This window comes from Tupaia chinensis, unplaced genomic scaffold (assembly GCF_000334495.1).
Source record: "Tupaia chinensis unplaced genomic scaffold, TupChi_1.0 Scaffold000547_1, whole genome shotgun sequence".
Classification (NCBI taxonomy): domain Eukaryota; kingdom Metazoa; phylum Chordata; class Mammalia; order Scandentia; family Tupaiidae; genus Tupaia; species Tupaia belangeri.
In genome coordinates, this window is record NW_006160059.1 from 206,156 (window position 1) to 228,774 (window position 22,619).

The following is a 22,619-nucleotide window of genomic DNA, read 5'->3' on the forward strand; positions in this document are numbered from 1 at the left end:
AAGCGAGAAATCACCCTCCAGGGGGGATGGTCACACCGCAATCCCTTCTCCTCCATTCTCCTCTCGGGATCTTGGGCACGCACGCACACGCGCCCGGCGTGAATTTTAAGCCACCGGGTCCAGGACGCGAACCGCGGTTGACTACGTGGGAGTCCAGCGACATAGCCATTACGCTAACTGCTGGTTCCCTAATTTCCAACTTTTTTGAAGAGCTTCCATGGAGTATAGGTTTCCAGTTATGAATTCTCTTTATATTTTTGCTCAAATATACAAAGTTATACCAAGTCTGTGTCACTGGATATAATGTTCATTATTTTCCAGAAATTAAAAAAATATATAATTTTGTTATTTTCTGGTTGCATGGTTCTGACAAGAGGTCTTCCTTTTTTTTTTTTGATATAGAGTTTAGCTGTAGGTAAATGTGCTCTCTGGAGAGACAGAGAGACAGAAAGCTAGAAATCACCCCCTGGGGAGATAGCCACACCTCAATCCCTTCTCCTCTATTCTTTCATGCATGTATGCACATACATGCACCTGGCATGTTTCAAGCTGCTGGATCCAGGATTTGAACCACAGTTGGCAATGTGGGAGTCCAGCGACATGACCTTGTGCCTTCTGCTGGTCTAAATTTCTGCTATAATATGATTTTTTAATGATTTTTGCTTTCTTATAGGGGTCTCACCTCCAAAGACTATAGGGCTTCTTATCTTTTTAGTTTTCACCAAATTTAGAAAAATTTTGAGCATTATTTCTTCGAATATTTTGTTCTCCCCAACCCACATACTGTCTCTTTTTGTTTCTAATTATATCTAGGTTAGACTATTTGCCATCTCCCCATTCTTCAAGGTATTCATTTTCTTTCTTTCTTTCTTTCTTTTTTTTTTTTTTTTTTGAGTGCTTTCTGGGATAAGGCACATGTGCTCTCCAGAGAAACAGAGACAGAAAGCGAGAAATCACTCCCCGGAGGGATGGCCACACTGCAATCCCTTCTCCTCCAGTGTCCTCTCAGGATTTTAGGCATGCATGCACTTTTCCAGCATTAGTTTTAAGTCACTGGATCCTGGACTCTAACTGCATTCAACTACGTGAGAATCCAGTGATGTAACCATTATGCCATCTGCTGGTCTCTATGTTATTATTATTATTATTATTATTGGTTTTTGTCTTAGGGTACGTGTGCTCACCAGAGAGAGAAAAAGAGAGAGACAGTGAAAAGGAAAGTTAGAAATCACCCACTCCCCCCTCCCCTCCAGGGAGATGGCCATGCCACCATGCCTTCTCCTCCATTCTCTTCCAGGACCTTGGATATACACACAGTGCACCCTCTTGAGTTCCAAGCCATTGTGTCCAGGACTCGAACTGTGGTCAACCCTGTAGGAGTTCAGCAACATAACCACTATACCATCTGCTGGCCCCTTTACAAGGTATCCTTAATCTTTTTATATTTTATTTTATTTTATTTTTCTAGTGCTTTGTTTCTTCTTTTCTTTTTCTTTTTTTCTTTTTAAAGAGAGAGATTTTTGCTATAAGGCATGTGACCTCTCCAGAGAGACTGCGAGAGACCAAAATTGAAAAAATCACCCCCCAAGGAGGATGGATACACTGCAATCCTTTCTCATCCTTTCTCATCTTGGGATTTGGGGCATGCAAGCACACACGCCTGGATCTTGTTTTAAGCTGCCAGGTCTAGAACTCAAATTCAGTTGACCATGTGGGAGTTCAGTGATGTACCCATTTTGCCAACTGCTCGTTCCATCTAGTACTTCGTTTTTAATTCCTTAAATTTCTATGTCTTCAAGTTAATGATTTCTTTTATAGTGTTTGATGTGCAGTTAATCTCTGCCTATGTATTTTTTAATTTCACATCTATTACTCATTAATAAAAGTTCTATTTGAATCTATTATCTATACTAGATCATCTGTTTTTTCATTATCGTGTTTACTTTTTCCTAATATTTTTCAATTTATTTGTGAATTTGCAATACTTGTTTTAATATTCTCTGTGATTAATCACTTCCATGTCAGTGTCCATTTATATTGATTTTTTTCTGATTAATTTTACTCCTAGTTATTGCTTATGTTTGTTTGATTGTTTGCATGACTGCTCATTTTTATTTGGATACTGTCATTGTGGGGTGCTGCTTTTTGTTCACTTTTTAAAAATGTGCTATTTTTTGGGACCAGCAGTTAGCGTAATGGCTATGTCGCTGGACTCCCATGTAGTCAACCACAGTTCGTGTCCCGGACCCGGTGGCTTAAAATTCACGCCGGGTGCGTGTGCATGCGTGCCCAAGATCCAGAGAAGAGAATGGAGGAGAAGGGATTGCAGCATGGCCACCCCCCCCTGGGGGGTGATTTCTTGCTTTCTGTCTCTCTGTCTCTCTCTGTCTGGCGAGCGCACACACCCTATAGCAAAAATCTCTTTAAAAAAATGTGATATTTTTTCTTTGGTTTTTAATTTTAGCTTTGAACACCTTCCTTCAACTTTGTTAGGATGAATCCAAAGTGATCTTTATTCTGAAGCTAATATTTATTTATCACTGCTTTTTTTATATGTTGAGAAAAAAAAAAAAGAGAGAAAAAAGGAGGTAGGCATTGATGAGAGGGCTCTACCACTCCATGAATCTCCCCTTAGCTTTCCAGCAGGTCAGGTTTAGGGGTGTGAACAAGGCATGCTTAGCATGTTCGGGTCAACTTAAGATCTAAACCTTTCATATGACTCCGATATTCTGCAAAAGCACCTTACATCCTGGACCACCACTGCTGGGTGTATTCCAGACTAATTTAAACCCAACACTAAAGCTTGGACCTTCTGAAGACATTAATTAATGCCTAGGATATTATTATTATTTTAATTTTAGAAGAGTCCATGCATTCACCAGAGAGACAAAAAGACAGAGAGGATGAGGAGAAATTATACTCCATGGGGAATGGTAGTGCTACTATCATTCTTCCCCATCTTTTCCTCTTATCAGGGTTTTGGCCATGCATGCACACACACTCATCATGTTTCTCAAGCCGCTTGGTCCAGGATTTAAAGTACAAGTGTCATCTATGCAGGGTCTGGCTACATTCGTTTTCAAGCCACAGAACTGGCCCAACCAGGATATTTTTAGTCTCTCTACTCAGTCTGATAAAAACATGTCCTTATTATTGTGTGAGTACTGAGAATTCTGTGGTTACTGCTAATAGAACTTCTCCCAGCTCTATGGGAGTTTCTTCTCACACATACAGATTAGTGTGCCAAAGGCTCAAGCAAATTAATGAGAAGTTTTCTCTCTCTCCCTCTTTCTTTCTCTTTCTTTCTTTCTCTTTCTAGCTCCCACATCTCTGGCTTTCATTCTTATGTATAATATTATAGCTGCCTCAGCCTCACTAAACTCTGACATCTGTTTTTATAATTCTTCAAAACCCCAGGCTCTCTTTTGCATCCATCTCTGGCCCAACCAGGATATTTTTAGTCTCTCTACTCAGTCTGATAAAAACATGTCCTTATTATTGTGTGAGTACTGAGAATTCTGTGGTTACTGCTAATAGAACTTCTCCCAGCTCTATGGGAGTTTCTTCTCACACATACAGATTAGTGTGCCAAAGGCTCAAGCAAATTAATGAGAAGTTTTCTCTCTCTCCCTCTTTCTTTCTTTCTCTTTCTAGCTCCCACATCTCTGGCTTTCATTCTTATGTATAATATTATAGCTGCCTCAGCCTCACTAAACTCTGACATCTGTTTTTATAATTCTTCAAAACCCCAGGCTCTCTTTTGCATCCATCTCCCTGTGTTGCAACATGAAAGCTGTGTACTTTTGTTTGTTTTATTTCATCTTTCAGAGATTACTGTTCTACACTACCTGTTGTCCAATATCTAAAAGCAGTTCTATCATGCATTATGTTTAGTGTTTTGGTATAGCAAAGCAATTCCTGTTTGTAGTTCAGTTTTAATGGACAGCTGCAGAAGGCCAAAATACTAGCTTTAAGTCAATCATGCAAAAATCTATGCTGGGTTTTACATATACAATGTCATTTTCCTAATTTTCGTCTCCACCATTATTTACTTAAATTCCATACTTACTTCTAGGGGATCATTTTTATGACTCTTTCTGTCCTGTCCTTAGATTTGTCACTTCTACATTGGCACCAGCATTTTCTTTTACCGTAAAAGTCTAAAGGTGTAGTTGTCTTTTCTAATTACTTGTTATTAAGGTTTTTGAGGATAAGGATGATATCTGGTAATTAGTAAGTGATGTGATGATAAATCAGTTTTCATGGAAAAGAAAAGTTTAGGTGTCTAACATTTTCCCATTACCATAGTGTAAATATTCCCATCATGGCTGCTTACAAACTGTCAATGTAATGTAAATAAATATATACTTGCGAAGAGATACACAATCAGCTTTCATACGGCAGTACAATTTAGCTTTGGCACATCTATCTTTTTAAAAATTATATCATCCCAAAAGTCACATGTATATACATGAGAAAGAGAGAAGGAAAAAGTACTCCCTGGACAGGTTTAGATACACTGCAATTTTTTTCCCCTCTAATCCTCCATTTCATTAGGATTCTGAGCATGTGTGCACACATGTGCATTCACGATACATAAATCCTCATGGTCTGGACTGGAACTCTGGTCATCCACGTGGGATTTGGCTTCCCTTACATGGTGCTTAACTGATGTGCTATGAAGGCCCCAGCTTTTAGTATATTTAATATTTGGTCGTTAATAGATTCTTGATAACTGTTTCTTGAATGGAAGATTTCTTATTTGAGTTAAAGTGTAAGAGTATAAGAAAGCAAGGGGCAGCTAAGTCATTAATGCAGCCTCTCCAAAATATCACTAATAACATGCATGTATCTCATTAAGTAAGGGGAAAAGGAGAATCTGGTAAACATACCAACTATGCTGTGGTGTTTAAATACCGATCTATAGAATTGAAATTGAGTAGAACTTTGCTGAAAAGTGTGAAATATAAAAGTTAATTTAATTATGTTATGATAACTTTTCTGCATTGTCAGTGAGAATTGTAGGGAAGTAGGTAAACTTCTCAAAATAAATTTCATGAGACTGTGAATGCATAAAGTATACTTTAATAGCTAGTATATATTGAAAGCACACAGTATTAGATCTGAGAATGATAAACTATTATCAGTAAATACTGTACAATCTACAATAAAGAAGAGATGTTGGAATACAGTATACATTAGGGATTTAAGATAAGTGAAGGTAAAAGGTTATGTTACAAAGCAATAATTGCAAAACAACAAAGATTGCGTAAGAACTGGCAAGTTATCCCCACCCAGAAATCTTTGTAAGTTTGAGTCCCCATCCATTATATTTCCACTTCACCTATTTACTCAATGTCAAAGTGTGCTAATTAGAATTAGGAGGGCATGTAACCTGTGAAAAATCAACTGAAGTCCTAAAAACAATGATTTGCCTCTTACGTGTATTTTTAGTTTGTTATTATGAAAACCATTTATGAAAATAATTATATACTTATGTATGTTATTTCTTATAATAACATAGAAGAAAAGAAAGGAGATAATAAATATTACTTTATATATGACATAAATGGTTATTAATATCATTTTGAATATGAACATTCTCTTTTTTAAATCAGAACCCAGAAGGTATACATTAGGAGTTATACTGGGTTTGATACCAATACCAGTTACAAAAACATACCCACGATGGAATAAAATTCCTGAAGATGAGATGGTAACTATTACAAATATTTGTATGTAATTTAACATCAAACAATTGGTTGTTCCACAATTGCTTTTGGTAAATGAATCTCATGAATGCTGTTTTTCATTCGTGTGGGAAGGAGCAGCCTAAATCTGGTCTCTTCACTAGGGTTCATGAGCAATCTCATGGAAATCTTAGATTTTGGCATTGTCTTGGTATAAAGAGTTGTTCGGAAATATTTTTCTTATCTATATTCACAACCATTATCTTTTATTCTTTCAAAAATGAGCACTATGTCAATAATATAAATTTTTCTTACACTATATTATCAGGTCATTTATCACTTAGTTCTCCCTCTCTTAAGATAAATATAAGAAATACATTGACTATATTACTTTATTGGAAGAATTATGGAAAAACTATTGACATTCTAGAAGGGAATCAAGGAGAAATTTAGTAGAACAAAATACATAGCAGTTATCTTTAGGTAAACAAAATGAAAATTCTAGGATATCCGCAACATATGGCCAAGTGAGAATGTAAATAAATATATGTCTGGCAAGGAAGGGCAGAAGAATATTTTATTTACAGAGAGTTAACTTAATAACATAACCTACTTTTAGTAGATTTTATATTAAAGGAGTAGAATGGTTGAAGTACAGCCCCTTTCTAGTGCAAGACCAACACAGCCAGATTTGAATTTGAAAACACAGGGAAGGGTTATAAGTTCAGGGCCTAGACAAGTCATGTGCTTATTTTTCATTTATTCTTCTTATTTAATGAATGTACACAGACATATCCTTTCAATTCCCCTATCGTCCCCAAATCAATGTTTTCAGTTTTCCAATTTTCTCATATTTATACATTCTACCCCACCTTGAATTTTTTTCAAAAAGTGATCTTCCTACCTAAATCAAATGACCTAAGGTTTTGTTCAAAATGTAAATTCTGAGTGCCACCGGAGAGCACCTGAATCAAAATCGCCAGGAGTGAGTCCAGATATTTGTATTTCTAACAAGTACCAGCTGTGATTGTTGTGCTTTAAAATAAAATAATTGCTATTATTGGACATTGGATGAAACAGTCTGGCTGTTAACAATAACAGCAACATCCTTCACATTATGAATTAGCCTTTAGCTGGGCAAAATTTATAATAACAATAAGAAAGGATGAGGAAAAAGGATGAATTAGAATTAGCTCAAAATAGATCAATGTACAATCTGGCAGGACCAAGACAGTTTGGGAGACTTCAGGGTTCCCAAATGTTAAAGATCACCCCCTAATCTTCTTTGAATATGCATAATGTATGAAACAAGAAAATCAGCTTAAGACACATTATTTTCCTCTTAAACATGATTGAGACATTTTATAAATTTAACAGAAATTATATTTGGTGTAAATGCTATGAATTGTGTGAAATTTCCCAAAGTTCACTGAATTTTTCTACTTTCCCAAATGATAATTGAAACAGATTGGAAAACAGACGATGTCCTTTAAACTATAGTGATTACCTGGGAAGAGATACCTACAAGAATGAAAGAAAAAATGAAGAAAGAAAATAAAAAAGGAAGAAAGGAAGGAAGGATAGAGGAAACAAAAGAAGAAAAGAAAGGAAAATGGAAAATCTATACTTTTTAAAACCAATTATTTCTTTTCAAAATTTTTCCCTTGTGACCAAAAGATGGTGTAATGGTTACATCACTGGACTCCATGTAGTTGACCATGGCTCAAGTCCCGGACCCAGTGGCTTAAATCTCACACAGGCCCATGTGCGTGCGTGCCGAAGATCCAGAGAGAATGGAGGGGTGATTTCTCCCTTTCTGTTTCTCTGTCTCTCTCTGTTTCCCAACAAGTGAGCACATGCACCTTATAGCAAAAATCTGTCTAAAAAAATAACCAAATCAAATCAAAACAAAACAAAACAAAACTCCCTTTATGGCTCAATTACCTTAATTTGCACTGGCTAAGTCGCCTCTAAGCAGGCTTTAGCTGACTTTAGTCACATGAGAAACTCAGATAGCCACCCTAAAAGGCATGTGGTGGCATGTACCTATATTCCTAGCTACTCAGGAGGTTGAGGCAGGAGGATCACAATGTAGTTAGACACTATCAAAAACAAACAAACAAACAAACAAAAAAAAACTCCACTAAATAGTTTCTCCTTGTACTACACGAACCTTCTTTTCATAACATTACTCATCCTGAAAGAAAAGTTTCTTAAACTCTAGAGCAGTTTAGAATATGATTTTAAATGATCAGATTCAGCAATTGCAAACTGAGAAACAAATAAGCTCATATTTATCTAAAAACACAATCTCATAGTTTCTGTAAAATATAAATGTAAAAACATATTATCTCTGTCAAAAAAATTGCACCAATGTTAGGCAAGGAAGGCTTCATTCGGGACTATTGGAGTAGAGGTCAAGACAATAGCAATAGAGTAGAGAGACTGAATTCAACTTTGTTGTAAAATGTGGGAAAATTTTTAAGTGCTGTGGTGAACTAGTGGAAAATCACTGAATGAAGTGAGCTGGGAGGTTGGCAGTGGGCTTATGCCGTCTGTCTTTGCTAATTTGCACTTAGAGAAGTTTTGTTCCTGCCTTCCTAAGAAGAGAGTTAGCACAATCTGTCTTTCTTTCTTCCCTTTTTCTCTGTCTCCATCCCTCTGTTCTTCCCTCCCTTCCTTCCCTACTTTGGCCAGAGAGTGTGTGCATTCACCAGAGAAAGAGAGGGAGGGAAATCATGACCCCCTATTGGTGCATAGTCATGCCACAATCCTTTTTCTTCCTTTTCCCTTCCCTGTCATAATTTGGGACACACCCATGTGATCAGTGTGTTTTTCAAGGTGCTACGGCTGGGATTCTAATTGCAGTCTACCATAGGGTATCCAGCTCCCTATGCACAGAGCTTGCAGAGATTAATGTCTCTACTACAGGTCTGACTTAGGAGTGCCATCTTTACTTTTTACTTGCCAGGGAGTGCATATGTTCACCAGTGAAAAAGAGAGAGAGCAAAAGTATGCTTCATGATCATATCCAAATCTCTTCTTTTTCCATTTCTTTCTCCATTTCTCCATCCTATCGGGATCTTTGTCACCTATTCCCATGTTCCAGGCATGTTTTCAAGCTTCTAGGCCTGGAATTCAAATTGTAATGGATCATGTGTGACCTGGGTCCATATATAATAGGCAATGACCAAACCTGCTCTGTGTTTCTCGATGATTACATTTCAAAGGGATGACTCCTAGCTCCTTGAGAGAGACATTTGCTTGCTTTAACATTGGCAAGAGCCTGGGAAAGAGATTACATCATAAAGGGTCCGAGAAAAAATTCACAATTCCTAGTGTTCTTAAGTAAATGCTCTAAGTCAAAGAAAGTCAGGGGTTTATTGTCAGGAAGAAATCTATCTATAGTCTGTCAAGCTGAGCAAAAAAAAAAAAAAAGACATCCTGGTCCATTACCTTGTTAAACCCTTTCAGATGATGAAGCATTTTCCCGTGTTTTAATTCATGGAATATATTCTTCCTTAGCATTGAGTCACATAAGCCCGAGCTTTGTTTCATCTCCATATTATGGACATAGGCTCATTGTTTAGTTCTTTGCTAACCTGTCCTGCTTAATTATTGAGGTTTTTGAGTTGTACCTAAAGTTCTACTTGATACTGACATTGCTTGTGTGTTTGTTAATTTAAGCAGAACTTGCCTTCTTAAGGAAGATTTTCAATTTTTGGTTAAGAATGGCATTTGGTGGTTCAGGTAGTAGTATACTGACATGCAGAGCTGGAAGCAATATAGCAGACTGTGGGTTTAGATCCTAAGTTGACTTGAAACATGCCAGGCATGCATGCCCTAGATCCTGACTAGCTAGAGAGCTAGAAGAGGGTTGTGGTGTGAGGTGACTCCATGGGGGTGCCTATTTTACTCCCTCTTGCTCTCTCTTTTTCACTTTCTTTCATGCCCCTTTATCTCAGGAAAGAAATTAAAATAAACTCTAAAACATAGCATATGTCAAGTAAAACTCCCAATTCAGCTATTATGGCTCTCTCATAAAAATTCTTATAAGACACTAAAAAAGATCAAAACTCCTCTCAACTCCAGCTGAGGGGAAAGAATTCCTCCATTGACTGAATCTGGCAGGCATAGGTGAAATTAATTAGTGTTCTCATCTTGTTACCCTCTCATTGAAACATAGCCACTACAGGAAGATTAAATGTCATATGTCTCCACCTCACTAACTATTCTATGGTCCCCGAAACCTAGGGAAAATGAAAAAACAGCCTTCCATCCTGGGAAAGCATTGCTTTTTGAGATAGTGAGAACATTGTTTTTGTATTCTGTTCCTTCCTTAGAGCCATTTGGATCCTCCAAAGCTCAAAATGCCACCTGGCAGGAGATAAGGGTAACTATTGGTAGTTTTTGCATTCTAGAGGGTATAGACCCACAAGTTGGTTGTTGTCCAAAGGTCTGCAGAGTGAAGGTAATTAGGTAGTGGCGCATAAGCACTTAAATCAGTCAGATGACACAGTGTAACTGGATATGGAAGTTGTGCATGAGTAAGCTTTTAACAAATCATTCATTTCCCAGCATCTGGCATATGTTTAAATTTGGTTCTGCTGATCTCAAGCAGACTCATCTCTTACCCGCAATGACTGATCTCTGACATTCTGTATGGATGAAGTTAATGATAAATATGTATCTTCTTTACAACACAATGCATTAAGAGAATGATGCTGAATTTATTGTTATACTGAAGTGAGCCCCATAGTACTGGAAAAAACAGGTGTGTAAAGGTCTCCACTACCTTTGTGTTTCATGGATGCCTTATGACAAAGAACGACTCTTCCCTACATGATTTAAAAAATAGTCAAGGACGACCTCATTGTTTATCTATAAAGCCAGATACAGATCCCTAAGTTCCCATTCATTGCTTACTTCATCTCTTAAGTTCCCATTTAATGGTTAGCTGCACTGCTTTCCCCACTGAACAGTGGGAACAAAAAGTGTCTGCAGACTAAACTTTGGTTAAGCTTCTCTTTTTCTCTTAGGACCCTGAATTTGAATTTATTATCAGTGTGAGCCAGCATCTATAATGGCCCCTCCCAAACTGGCATATAGATAAAAAACATTCTTTACTGTACTGTCTAATCATGCCACATTTTCATCTCACTTTCCCACACTTGGTTATTTCTGTCCCTGTTTTCTCCTCACTATAAGAGAAAACTCTTCATTATCTAACTTTTGAGACCCTTGAAGATCTCACGGTAGCAGTATTCTCCCTATTACAATAGTTACCCTCTCTTCCCTTTGTCCCATTTCTTTCTCTCTCACCAGAATCCTTTAGACTATAGTCACTCCTATAAATAAAAACACACAATAAAGATAAAGTCTATATATTTTTTGGGGGGAGGGGGTTAGATTTTTTGCTAGAGGACACATGAGCTTGCCAGAGACACAGTGAGAAATCACCCGCCCGGGGGGAATGGTCATGCTCAATTCCTTCTTCTCCATTCTCTTCTTGGGATTTTGGGCACACATGCACATGTACCTGACATGAGTTTTAAGCTGTCAGGCCCAGGACTCAAACTGCAGTTGACTATGTGGGAGTCCAGTGACACAATGATTATACTGACTCCTGGTCCCAAGTCTGGATTTGTGTTTAATATGACAAAAGCTTCTTCTAAATTCCACTCATTTCTTGCCCTTTAATGTTTTCTTTTGAGGACTATATTTCCTTTAGAACTATCTCATGCTTTCCTTTGTAATGCATGTTACCTTACCTATGTCTGCTAGCCTTGTTTTTCTAGACAAATAATTCAGAGATAGGAATGGAGGTAACATTTATGAATCTTGAAAATGTCTTTGTTTTGGTTTTTATTTTTATTGTTATTTCTTTTTTACGATAGTGTGTGCACAGGCATACGTGCATATGTGAGATGGAGGTGGCACACTTGGTAGAGACTTATTATGCTGTGATCCTCTTTCCTTGGTCTTCTAGCTACTTAGGATTATGGGCATCTTCAAATGAGTCCAGGGTGTTTCCAGACTGACCCAGGGGTCTAAACCTGCAGTTGCTGTATAGTTTCCAGTCCTTGAGGGCACTGGGTGTACCCCTGGTGCTTAGTGGCTGGGCCTATTATGATTCTAATTACATATAATAGTTGTGCATATTTATGGGGTATATTGTGTTTTTTCAAAACATGCATATGTTGTGTAATGATCAAATCAGAGCAATAAATATATCCACTATTTCAAACACTTATTATTTTGCTTTGTGCATGTTTAAAATCCACTCTTCTAAATATTTTGAAGTATTTATCGAATCCTCAGCAACTACTTTCTATACTATAGTACTCGAGAACTCATTCTACTTATCTACCTATGCTTTCTTTTTCTTTTAAATTGGCCAGAGGGTACATATACTCACCATAGAGAAAGAGAGAGAGGGAAAGTGAGGAAGTAGCCCCCATGGGAAATAGTCATGCTGCAATCCCTTCTCTTCCATTAATCCTTCCTTTCATGATTTTCCGTGAAAGGGAAAGTAAGAAATCACCTCCTCTGGGGGGGGGGTGGCCATATCATAATCCCTGCTCCTCCATCCTCTCAGGATCTTGGGCACATATACACATGCACCTGGTGTGAGTTTAAGCCACCGGGTCGGGACTCAAACCATGGTCGACTACATGGGAGTCCAGTGACATAGCCATTATGCCAACTTCTGGTCCCACATTTTGAGAAATTTTCTTCACAAAATATTTAACTTTTAGTGTAACCAATCAATTTGTTGTCATTCAAATCCTTATTTATTAATGAATATTTTTATTATAATTTATTTTCAATCTGGAATAATACATAATTTTTCAATTCTTAGAATGCTGGTATTTTATAATCCTAAATTTAGGTATGGACCTCTTTATTTAAGGTTTTTGTGATAGGGTACATGCATTCACCTGAGAGACAGAGAAAGACAGAGAGGGAAAGTAAGAAATCACCCCCTCCAAGGGGGATGGCTATATCGTAATCCCTGCTCCTCCATTTTCCTGGGATTTGGGGCATATATGCACTTGTGCCTGGTCTGAGTTTCAAGTCACCAGTTCCAGGACTTGAACCGTGGTTGGCCATGTGAGAGTCCAGTGCCTTAATCACCACACCACCTGCTAGCCACTCTCTTTTCTTTTATTGTGTTCAAATTCTGTCTTTTTAATAACAAAACTTGGACTTCCTTGCCTCTGATAATTTCTGCCCCTTTGCTTTCTATGTTCTAAAATTTCAAGTAGTCAAAACATCTTATATTAATTATGAACGTCTCTTTTTCTTATATTTTCTAGCTATTATTCCTTTTATATACTTTTTTATAGTCCTTTAAAATTATCTTCTCTTTCCTGTAGCTTTCATTTATAAACTTATAGTTGTATGTTTAATTTTTTAGAACTCTTTTTTTTCTAATAAATTCAATGAAATATTGCTAAGATTGCTAATGAAAATGTTGCTTAACTGTTAATAGTTCTGGTACATTTTTGGATTCCTCTGAAATATTTTCCTACATGCTTTATTTTTTCATCTATGTTATTGTTGGTTGATATTTGATTATACAATCATATCTTAAATTAAGGCAGTAAAGAAGAACTCTGAGTAATTAGGTAAATATATTCAATTGTTTTTTTGCTTTATAGAGATGGTTCTATTCATTTCACTAGAAAACTGATAAATTATAAAAAGAATGAAGTTTTAATAATGATATAATAAACCTCACAACACTAGTTTTAAATCAACAGGTAGCTTCATCGTGTCTGTAGGAAACAAATCACTGACATTTTAACCTAGGCTTGCATGACTGGCTGAATGTCTTTCTGTATCCATGTAAGGGTATAGAGACAAGGAAATGATAAATCATTTGTTTCAAATTGGACCCTTCAGTTAGCCCCTCTGCTTTAAGCCACTTGTCTCTGCCTCTCTCAGCTAAACTTTATGCTTAAATCAGCTTCCACCCTGAATGCAGACATATTAGTGAATATTCTATGTGGTGGCTCCTTCTGCTCTCCATAATCAAAATAGAATAGGTATTTTCTTTAGGTTTTTCAGGTATTTGTGAAAAAATATGTACAATAATAAAGTATCTTTATATTCTCTTTTTTCATTCCTTTTATACTTTTAAAGAGGGCATTGAGAAAGTAAAATAGAAAGATGAGAAATGTGTTTAATTTTGCCATTTTGAAATAAGAACACAAACACTTAAAAAGTATTCATTGAGTACCTCCTGTGTGGAATCATTTTGTTGTATATTTTTATAAACGGAACAAAAATGTCCAGTAGCCTTATAAATTTTATCAATTAGTGACAATGACATGTGATAAGTTAGCTAAATTATAATATAGTTAAAATATTTAAGTAATATGAGAAAAAACAATACCCAGTGAGAAGAAATGACCAAAAAATGGAACTTTAGGTTTGTTGCTTAGGAAAACAACAACAATAATGAACACTACTAATTAATAAAACACAATTAAGGAACCAACAGCTGGTCTGGTATGGTTCAAGTCCTGGAACTGGTGAAGTGAAGTACACACCAGGGTGTGTGTGTGTGTGTGTGTGTGTCTGTATGAGTGTGTGAGTGTGTGTGTGTGTGTGTGTGTGCTCAAAAATCCTGAAAGGAGAATGTATTGTGGTATAGCCATCACCCCTGAGGAGTGTTTCCTGTCTCTCTTTCTCTCTGTCTCTGGGGAACACACATGCCCTCTAACAAAAATATTAAAAATAATAAATAAATTAATTAATTAATAAAGTCAAGCTTTAAGAGATAGATAGGAGCCAATCATGGGAAGAAAAGATGGGTAGAATCTTATAGGCAAAAGGATTTCTGAAAAGGTGTTTATGTAGCAGAAATTAGTAGCTGATATAAAACCAAAGAGTCCTTTAGTGAGAAGGTAGTTGATCAAAAAGAGTTTAGACAGAGGCCAAGGTCAAATCATTCAGGGCATTCTAAGCCCCCAAAAGTATAGACATTCTGTTATGTACTTTGAAATGCTTTATGAAATGATTTAATTTATGTTTTGGAAATTAATTTTGTTTTCCTGGAGAGAATAATTTGAAGAGTAGAAGTGGAAGGTATGGATAAAAATCAGGAGCTTATGTCAACAATTCTGATGAGAAATATTCATTGCTTGAGTTAAAATGATAACAGAAGAAAAATATATTCCACATGGGTGGGAAAGATCAAATTACTGAGACTAACTTACTGATAGACTGTTTTGGGAAATGAGAAAAGACTTCAGATGGCTTCAATTTTTAATAAAAAAAGATTGTCTTATGAAATTTTTATTGAGATAAGAAGTACTGGAGAAGAAAGAAATCAAGATTATTTGTTGATGATAACATGTATGTTGATATGCTTGATTGAGCCAATATACAGTGTACTCTGGATGGAAAATCTCATTTTGTATGCTGTAATGATGTATAGTGAATGAATGTAAATAAATAAAGAAAACACACACACACACACACACACACACACAAAGAAAGAAATGAAGAATTTAATTTTGGACTATTTAACTTTAAGTATACAAATATAAATTTTTTTATAAAAAAATTTTTTTAGACATTTTGGGCTTAGGGTGCATGCACTCACAAGAGAGAGAGACAAAAAGTGAGGAGTCATCCCCCTCCCCAGGGGATATGGACATGCCACACTCCCTACTCTTCCATTCTCTTCCTGAGATCTTGGGCGTGTACACACATGCACCCTGAGTGAGTTTCAAGTCACCAGGTCTGGGACTTGAACAGTGGTTAGCCATGTAGAAGTTCAAAGATATAGCCACTACACTATCTGCTGGACCTAGAAACATAAATTCTAAGATGAGATGACAAGACTGAAAATTTTAATTTTTTTATTGGCCACTATGTGATAATAAAGCCATGTGACTAGATACAATGACTTAAGGACAAATAAAGAAGGGAAAGGAAAGGGAACAGAAATAAGTTATCAGGACAGATAGAGGCAAAAGAGCCAACAAAAATGGCTGAGGAATAATATAAGAACATGGGAAAAAGCTGAAGTAGCAGATGGGCTTGGAACCTATAGTAGGAGTACAATTCCAAAGATGGAGTCACAGCAGCTAAGCTTTCACAGAGTTGCTTGTTCGCAAAACACAGCAGCAGGGCTCAAGAGCTAAAACAACTGTAGCTTTTTCCATATCACTATTACTTTCCGGAACCAAGATTATGGCCTTTATGGTCCAGAGGTGCCAGACAAAGACTTGGGTAATAATTTGTCAAAAATTATCAGTTAAGCAGAGGGAACAAAAGAATGCTGATTCCAGGAGCAATTTTAGTTATTTAGTTTAGCCCACTTAACATGTCAGAGAATCAGCCCATTACTCAGACTGCCAGATCAGAAACCCTGGTGAGAACCTCAAGGAGGTAAGTCTTCTTTCTAGACCGCTTCCTGTCAGGAGCTTTTCCTTTTCAGTAAAACTCTGCTTTACTACTGCCTCCTTTGTCTACTTTTCATTTTTCTTGATAGTGAGACAGGAAGCCGGTCACTTCAGGATCTGCAACATAATTCTAGGAGCCCAACGCAGAGCCCTATAACAAAGCTAGGATATTTTGTAAGATGAAAGTCAAAAGGAGAGTTGAAAGGAGGCTTTCTAATGAGAGGCAGAGAAACATACATTAGACTTGTTAATACCAAGATCATTGTTGACTTTAATGATGGCAGTGTCAGTGGAAGAGAAAGCCAAGTTAGATTGTAGTATTTTCAAAGATAAATAAATAAGAGATAAGAAAGTGTTCAGGAAAAGTATGCATTTAAAATGATGGTAGATATTTTCCATGGGAAGGAGACCAAAAACTAACTGAACAGACAAAGAGGATAAAGGTGACTTTTAAAAATTTTGCTTATTTATTTGATTATAAGATGAAACCTTTTATATCTTAGTATGGAAATTTTCCTATGTAAGTACTTTAAGCACTTTTTGTGGTGTCAATAATACTCTGACCGGCCTGAGACAAGGGAACTTGCTTGCCTTAGTCTTTGAACATTCTCATAAAATTTTTTCCAGTGTGATTTAAAATGATAAGAATAAGGCGATAATGGACATCCCTGAATTACTTTCACTCTCTTGTAATCTCGTGCAATGTAAATCGAGATTATCATGTAAATGTAGGGAGAAAAAGGTAGGGCATTTACAGAGGAAGGAGAGAGGTTATGTAACAGTTATTTCAAAGAGGAAAAACAATGTTACTGATAGAGTGGTTGTATGTCCATTCCAATGGGTATTTATTGGTGGACTGTTTGGATCAAAGAACATGTGACATTTCTAAATACTTTTACATAGCTACTTCTGGAAGTGATTTAATTTCTAGTAAACTCAAACTAACTCCTGCAGGCCAGGAGACCTTAGGGTTTCAAGACTGAATCTATGTGCAAAGTAAGCATGCAATATTTGTTTGTTGAAAGAATAAATGAATGAATAAAAGAAAAACAGTCCTGACTCTTACTAAGGGATTTTATAGGACCAAAGGGATTATTCAATAAATTGTGACATTGTTTTATATTGGGGGGGAGGGGAAAGAGCAACTTTATGTCTAATTATTTATCTTTTCCTCCATCTTTTTCTTCTCATTTCTTCCTTTCATCCACATAAAACATAATCATTTCCAACCAAATCCTTTTAAAAATATTGCTCCCTAATGTAAAGGTTGATTTTCAGCCAAAATGCCTATAACTGATTTAATTGGACAAATATTAGAACAAATTAAATACTTAATCATAAATCCTCCAAAGAAGAATCATCTTTCTACCATAATATTTCCATCCCGGATGGTCTTTTTGCCCAGAATGCCAAAGTCAGCTCTTTTCCATGAATTCCCAACTATCAGATTTAAGCTATAGCTTTAGCTTGATGGACTCCACTTTCTTTTTTGCTTCAAGGAAACCTGTTGCCTCTGTTGGCATATTTACTGCTGCCCTTGCAGATATATGAACTATCCCAAGCATAACGTGACCGCAGATGGTAGAAAGCTCACTTTAATCAATCTCTTGCTGTGTTTCTGGAACTGCCACCGGCAGCCCCTGTTTCACGGCTGATTGTCAGTGCCCAGCCTGTGCGCACTGGTGGTGTGGGGTCCTAATCTATTTAATTTTAACAGATCCCAATGTAGCATCTTTATCTTGTAGTTTTCAAGGGAGTAAATATTTATTGTTCACTACTCTCCAGCTATTTCAAGGGTGACCACCATGTCTGAGCAAAGGGATTTCAGTATACTGGATCATTCTGTTTAAAATAAATAGTCAGATGATATGAAATGCTTTGATCTTCTCTAAGCAATGATTAGGGCATTTCAAGAAGTCTTTTTGCTTTCCCGAACTAATGGAAAAGGTTTATGGTTTGTTTTACTAACCAAGTGGATATCACTATTTTCTGCTTCCAACCTCAAGCTTTGTTTGCCAATCTCAGGTAGAATGGTTGTATGCTTGCCTGGTTCAGATTTGTGTGAAAATGCTCTTTCATCTTCACAGCTCTAATACCTGTGTGTGAAATTGAACTGCAGTTTTGGAAGAGATTTTATCCTCTCCTAGCTACAGGGTACATGCAGCATTTCTAACTATTCTTAACACCTTGGAGAGAAAAACAGGAAAAGTAGAGGGAAGGCATTTTAAAACATGAGAAAAAGGAAATGGTCTGATTAGATTGCATCTGCTTCTTGTACCTACTGTTAAACCACAGAGACCAGGTTAAAAATTGCTTCGGATTGTTGTACAACTCTAGAACAATGAAAGATATGAATCTGATTTACCAAATGGGAAAATTAGGTCTGATCTCATCCAAATAAAGGAGGTACGAGTACCAGCAGATGGTATGTCCCTGGACTCCCACATGGCCGACCACACTTTGAATCCCGGACCTGGCAGCTTGAAACTCATGTGAAGTGTGTGCATGTGTGCCCAAGATCCAAGGAAAATAATGGAGGAAAAGTGATTGTGACCTGGCCATTTCCCCAGGGCAGCTGATTTCTTGCTTTCTGACTCTCTGTCTCTCTGGGGAGCTCATGTGCCCTATAGCAAAAATCTCACTCTAAAAAAAGAAAAGTGGTGCACATATTCTCTTTTCCTCTTCTGTCAAATTTATATAATATTCTGAAATGTGATCTTCAAGTATCAAATCAACTGAAAAAATTCTCTATAAGAGATTCTTACTACTTATCAAAAATCTGTTCACATTATAAAAGTTTCAAAAATAGATACAACAATTCCCATAGGATGTCTTAATTTATTCTTTGGTTCTAATCTAATTTCAAAACTTTTATTATTTTTGATGGACTCAAACTAACACATGAAATAACACAAATGACTTAACAAACATAACATTTCTTTCTTTTAACATGTGTCATTATGAAATAAATATAGAAAGAGGTTGAAATCTCAACAGATGAAGATATCCTTTCTAACATTAGGATGTTAGACTTTAAAGCCACATTGGATACCATAGGTTTGTTATGTCTCAAACAGAACTGTCACAAGAAAACTGGAAAATACAAGAGTCACCAAGTGTTGATCATTAGAATTATTATACATTTTATAGCTAGAATTATGCAGAAGACTGAATGATACCTGTCATTAATTAATTAAATAGTATGTTTTGAAATGATCAGATATCACTGTTAAGTTGTGTGTATGTGTGTGTGTGTGTTTAATATAAAGCTATGGGCTAATTTAGAACTGTGAAACAACTAAGCATGCCTCTATTATTATATTTTAAGAAGGCATGTATTCAAAAACCTACATTTACATTTTCATGATTCTGAGTACTCAAAGCCTTTCTTCCATGTTATCCATTACTGCACTGAGAAATAACATTTCTACAGATCTTGAGTTACACAAAAAATGGATTCAACAATATTAAAAGTCTAACAAATTACTTCAGAGGGAGAAAAAAAGAATAGAAAAATCCGTTATATTATTTGTCACCTTCTCTGCATCTATCCCGACTTTCAACCCTTTGAAGAAAGTACCCTGCTTTAGTTCGAGTTTATCTGACCTATTGGTCTAAGGGTAACTGCTATTGCTCCTGCTGCAATGATTGGCACAGCATTCTAGACCTAAACTAGTCAGTGCATATTTTTCTAGCACCAGGAATGATTCATAAATGAGCAGATTCCTTAATCCAGGCTAAAAATTTACAGAGCAAGTTTGCTATGACTTATAGAAAGAAAAAAAAAATAGATTGGTTCCTTTTTTCTCTGAATGTTGTGGTGTGAGAGTATGAAGCATAGATTTAAAAACAAAACAAGAAACACCAGGGCCAATCCAGGGTGGTAGTTAGGTGGTTGGATTCCACATGGCAAACTGCATGGTTTATGTTCCAAACCTAGTGGTTTGAAAAACATGGTAGGTGTGTGGGTGCCTAAAATCCTGAAAGGAGAGAAAGATGGAGGAGAAGGAATTGAGGTGTGACCGTCCCTCCATGGGGAGTGCTTTCTCATTTTCCTTCTCTCTTTCTTTATCACAAGCATATGCACCCTCTAGTAAGATTTAAACAAACAAACAAAAATACTTTTCCTAAAATTCTCCTATTGATGAAGCCAAGTGAGAGAAAGCTCATAGTCAAAACAATCCCATAGACATGCACACAAAAGGAGGCATTGGAGTTAGTCAGTTCTGCAGACTACCCTCCTCTTAGTCTTCTACATACATGAGTCAGTAAATAGCCTTATAATCTGACTCAGTTTGAGTTTTATATTACGTGTGGATAAAAATATGGTAACACACACATATATATATATATATATGATTATCATTACTCCAGACTAGTCATAGCAGTCTGAAATGCTTGCCATGTGTTATCTCATCCGATACAGTCATATCAAATATTATTTTATTTTAACTTTATTTATTATTATTTATTTTTAATTTGATCAGAGAGAGACAGAAAAAAGAGAGAAAGCGAGAAAGCAGGCTGCTAGGTCTGGAACTCAAACCGCGGCCAGCCATTTGAGAGTCCAGTACTTCAGCTACCATACCACAACTAATTGAGTTTCACAGATACAGCCCAGCGTGTCACATAGATGGTAAGTGGTAAGATCAAAAATTACCCCAGAATCTGTTTGACTCCAAAGTCTGACAGGGGCCCATCCCAAGTATAGCAGTTAAAAGAGCCAGAGTCCACATAGCTAACAACAACACAAATCCCAACCCTGGTGGCTTGAAAAAACATACCAGGCCCAGGTAGTGCTTGTGTCCAAAATCCTGATGGGATGAAGAATAAAGAAATATAGCATGACTGTGTTCCATTAGAGGGTGTTTTTACTCTCTCTCTCTCCCCCTCTCTCTCTCGAAAATCTACAAAATTGTTTTATTTCAACACTTTTTTTGGAAGAGGTTTTTTGCTATAGGGTGCGTGTGCTTGCCAGAAAGACAGAGAGAGACAGAGAGACAGAAAGCGAGAAATCACCCCTCCCGCCCCGGGGGGAATGGCCACGCCACAATCCCTTCTCCTCCATTCTCCTCTTGGGATCTTGGGCATGCACACACACATGCCCGGCATGAGTTTTAAGCCACTGGGTCCAGGACTTGGACCGAGGTCGGTTACATGGAAGTTCAACGACATAGCCATTATGCAAACTGGTAGTCCCAACACTTTTTTTTTTAAAGAGAGATTTTTGCTATAGAGTGCATGCATATGCCAGAGACAGAGAGAGATAAAGAGATGGAAAGCAAGAAATCACCCCTCAGATAGATGGCCATGTGGCAATCCCTTCTCTTCCATTCTCCTCCAGGATTTTGGGTATGCATGCAAATGCACCTGGCATGAGTTTAAAGCCACTGGTCTGGGACTCAAACCACCATCGAATACATGGGAGTCTAGGTAGGTAACCATTACACCATCTTCTGGTCTCTATTTCAGCACTATTTAGTGATCAGTGTATTAGTACTTTTTCATGAAGCTCAAGTGAAGTGTCTGTGAGTAGTTTATGTTTTTGTTTTTTGTTTGTTTTTGTTTTGTTTTTGTTTTCACTATAGGGTACATGCACTTGCCAGAGAGAATGAAAGTGGGAAGTTATCCCGTCCAGGAGAGATGGCCACACTGCAATTCCTCCTCTTCCATTCTGTTCTCAGGATTTTGTGCATGCACACACATGCACCCAGTGCATTTTTCAAGTCACTGGATTCAGGACTCAAACCACACTGCAGGCCAAGTAGAATCCAGTGCCTTAATCACCACACCACCTGCTAGTCCATTATGTAAGTACTTTTTAATTATAGAATATATGAAGTGTAATTTCAGGAGCACCGCAGCATTCCAGTCTGGAGAAGAGCATTTTTCTAATTCTAGTTGATACTAAAATGCAGTTCTGTGCCTCAGCTTTATACAACACTTTCAACCACATAATGCCAAGACAATCACATTTATTCAGAGCCCTTTGAGCTAAAGTATTTATGTAAACCATATAATTGAGACAGTTGGTATGCCTTAGGCATAGGGAAAATGATCAGAAGAGAATCAAGATTGCTCTTTTATTGATAAATCTGGACACTTACAATTTTTATGATAAAATAGAAAATAAAACAAACACATACCCATCCTAAAATAATACCATGCAGAAAGCATGCTGTGTTATGTTTCCACTGGCCACAGAATGAATCAGATCCTGGTGAAATAAGACTTACAATTCCTTAAAATCACATTCTTGCACATGAGAAGATAAGAAATTTTCTCAGGTAGGTAAAATCAATCCTGACTACTTTATCCTTTGTCATTGGGTAATGTAATTGGATAATCCTTGAAATATTTTCTGGTAGAATTGAGATAATTAGTTCTCATACTGCTTCTTCTATAATCTTGTATACCCCAAATGAAAAAAAAATCATCCTTTCTTTCCCCAGAAATATATATATTTATAATAATATTTTATAAATATATATTTATATAAATATATATT